Raw genomic sequence first — 3,875 nt, 5'->3', positions numbered from 1 at the left:
GATGCAAGAGAATGATGGGAAAGACAACTGGGAATATGTGGAAATAAAATCCCCGTGAAAGTCTCTGTGTGTTATGTGCATGTGTACACATGTTAATGTATGGTGTGTGTGTGTGTCTGTATATAGGGAGTATGTGTGTGTGTGGTATGTGCAAATTAGTATACTTTTGATGGAATAGGATAAATTTGACTGAATATAACAGAAATATATATTTAATAGTTTAAAATAACAAAGTGTGTTTAGCTGAAGAACAAACTAATGAATGTAAATGGCTCCACGGTCAGTAATTGAGTCTTTATTGAAGACTCAGGTTTTTGTCATTGTTTTTTCTCTGCCTTTGGGTTGTCCTCAGTTTAAGTGCCCTCATGTTCATGAGATATTAGGCCTGTGTCATATATAGGTACTTCAACTGACAGAGGAATAAGATACAACAATGCTGTTCTTTCTTTTAGAATGAGGAAAATTTCCCCAAATTGCTGCAACAGTTTTCTCCTCATGTCAGTAAATAGAATTGCATCACATACCCGTGACCTGTGGGATGCCTGTGGGGAGCGTAAACTTGGCAGAATTTACCCCTGAGCTGAGTCTTAGTGCCACCCTGCCTCAGAGATGGACCCATAAAAAAACTATGGTTTTAAAACAAGAAATAAATGAACAGCCAACAATGGTGTTGCATCATTTTAGTTATATATTCTTACTAGAGACCTGATGCAAGAAAATTCGTGCAAGAGTAGGCCTTCCTTCCCCCAGCTGCTGGCACCCAGGACACGGGCTTCCCTCTGGCTGCCAGCAGGCATGCGGGACCCAGGCTGCTTCCCTCTAGCCTCCAGCAGGCACCCAGGACCCGGGCTTAGCTTTGGCCCCAGCTTTGTCCAGAAGGATGTCCAGAATGATGCCCGGAAGGACGTCCGGTCTAATAAGCATATTACCTTTTAATATAGATAAATTGGTCTTTATATTCCTGATATTTTCCATACTGATACAGAAATTTTAATTTTTCATAGCACATGTTAATGTCAGTTTTCAAATATGAACAACCAATTTAATCAGCAATACAGTGCAATACTAATTGGCATTACAGATATATATGTAGAGCTATTTTGAGATTTACATCTGTTTGTCATCCAAAACTTCATTCTATCAAATAAGCAAATTGCTCCTTTATCATGAAAAGGAGCCCTTTTTTTATTGTAAGCAGCCAACAAAACAACAGATTTGCAGGTGTTTCTACTAAAATACCATGAATGCACTTCTGAAAAATCTTATGTTCTACAAAATCCCACACTAAAAATATAAGAGTTTAGGGAAAAAATAAAGCTAGAAGCAAAAATAATCAAAGCCAACTTTGTAATGTGGTGCTAACCAACACAATAATATTCTAAATAATATGACAGCACAGTTAAAAAGTAGTATTCCCAATAAATAAATACTGCATTGGATATGTACTTATTTGCCTTTTCAAGAAAGGAATGAGTGATCATGTTGAGGACCATGTTGCTTCCAAACATCCTGCTCACGGGTACACGAGGGGTTGGAAAAACCACACTAAGCAAAGAACTTGCAGCAAGATTGGGACTGAAATATGTTAATGTGGGTGATTTAGCTCGAGAAGTCTGGACACTGGATATCATGGAGTCTGGCAAGATGGCTTCTCCCAAGAGCATGACAAAAGATGCACGGATGATGGCACAAATCCTGAAGGACATGGGGATTACAGAATATGAGCCAATATATAAATCAGATGTTGGAGTTTGCCTTCCGATATGTGACCTCAATTCTAGATGCTGCAAAAATTTATTCAAGCCATGCGAAGAAAGCTACCGTTGATGCAGAAGATGTGCGATTGGCAATCCAGTGTCATGCTGACCAGTCTCTTACCTCTCCTCCCCCAAGAGATTTTTTTATTAGATATTGAAAGGCAAAGAAATCAAACCCCATTGCCATTGATCAAGCCATATTCAGGTCCTAGATTGCCACCTGATAGATATTGCTTGACTGCTCCAAACTATAGACTTAAATCTTTACCAAAAAAAGGCATCTACTTCTGCGGGAAGAATAACAGTTCCACAGTTAAGTGTTGGTTCAGTATTCTCACACTTGGCACACAAACCCCACAAACCATGTCAGTTTCAACTAAAGTAGGGACTCTAATGTCCCTCACAGGGCAAAAGTTTACAGTACAGATGCCCACTTCACAGTCCCCAGCTGTAAAAGCATCAATTCCTGCAACATCAGCAGTTCAGAATGTTCTGATTAATCCATCTTCGTATTCATTCATCCACTGCTAGACACTTGGAATAAGAAGTGGAATCTAAACAGTCACTCACAATAAGGTATAAAATAGATAATTATTTTAGACAATTAAACAGTGAAATTATTGCTGTGTATAACATAAAACTTGCATGATTTTAAAGCTGGGTTGTATATTTATTGCGTTCCAAACATCCTAAAAACCAAAGAGAGAAGAAACAGAGAGTCATGGGATTCTCAGTTCTTATAAGTCAAACCTGGCCAGCTAATCAGGAGAAATGCAGCTTTTCTTCTTTTAAGACTTGATACACGGAACATGGTGTGGTGTACACAATAATACATTTTCAACACCCAGAATTTTTTGGCAGCTGTTGTCAGAGAACAAAGAGGTCCAACATAAAAGTTTCTATTGGCTGAAATAATTTTTGATAACAACAACAAATGATGTGCTAATGGCCGGTTTGGTCCAGGGATAAGAAAGTTGCTTCTTCGCAAAATGCTTGTTGGTGATTAAAATACTTTTTCCATATTCAGTCATTTACTGAACCAAAGGGTAGTTGAAACTGTCTATTAAAATGTTGTTTCAAACAGAAGATGTGCATGGACTTGAGGGTCAAAACAGAATTTCCACGAAAGTGTCATAGACAAGGAATCACTGGTACTAGAGATAGAAAGTATTTTCAAAGAGTGCTGTGTTTCAGTAAGATGGGAACAGTGGGGTTTTATAAAATTAATTTATAAAAATATTTTCAAAGACAGCACCAAGCATATTCTCCATTAATATATACATTTTATAAACTTGAAAATATATTATTGAAAAATTACCTTACAGTGACTTAATTTACAAAACTAAATTTCCATCTCTATAGGATTTCAAATGTACAAGGTTGCACACGTGTGTGTGTGTGTGTGTGTGTGTATGTAAAGGAGTTAAAATAAGGATACTAGTAATTTATTTTATTTATTTATTTTTTTATATACATTTTATTGATTTCTTACAGAGAGGAAGAGAGAGGGATAGAGAGTTAGAAACATTGATGAGAGAGAAACATCGATCAGCTGCCTCCTGCACACCCCCTACTGGGGATGTGCCCGCAACCAAGGTATATGCCCTTGACCGGAATCGAACCTGGGACCTTCAGTCCGCAGGCCGACGCTCTACTCACTGAGCAACACCAGCCAGGGCAGGATACTAGTAATTTAGTTTTTAGAATAATAAGGTTCATGTTTCCTTATTCTACTGTGTCTATGTTACTCACCATACTTACATTCTTCAATATATATATTCATAAATATGTGTATACATTCAAAATCAAATTGTACATTTTATCCTACCATTAGATATTTTTAAATAACCATTTTTTTTAAAAAATGACTAATTAAAAACAGTTTGGTTGGATTCAGCTAATTTTATTTCTACTTTTAGATTATTGAAGTTTTTAAAATTTAGGATTAGATTTGTGCATGCAGTCATTTATTTAAAGAATTAGTAGTATCATGTAGGGAAAATGTTATCAAAAATGAAGGAAACAAGTATTTGTTACTACCTATGGTATTTTACCATATTATCATAAATACAATCCTACAAGATATCATTCTAACTTTATATATGAGAAATGTGGTTC

General features: G+C 36.5%; 1 pseudogene across 1 annotated transcript; it reads left to right on the top strand.

The window, feature by feature from the left end:
- The first annotated feature begins 1,523 nt into the window (after positions 1–1,523).
- LOC307111660 (transcription initiation factor TFIID subunit 9-like) lies at positions 1,524–2,288 on the top strand (annotated as a pseudogene). Its single transcript has one exon. The product of its transcript is annotated as a transcription initiation factor TFIID subunit 9-like (transcript).
- The last annotated feature ends 1,587 nt before the right edge of the window (positions 2,289–3,875 follow it).

The sequence above is a fragment of the Cnephaeus nilssonii genome (genome assembly GCF_951640355.1).
Source record: "Cnephaeus nilssonii genome assembly, chromosome: 15".
NCBI classification, from domain to species: Eukaryota; Metazoa; Chordata; class Mammalia; order Chiroptera; family Vespertilionidae; genus Cnephaeus; species Cnephaeus nilssonii.
Note: the sequence above shows the minus strand (reverse complement) of the source record. Positions and strands in the feature narration are given on the sequence as shown.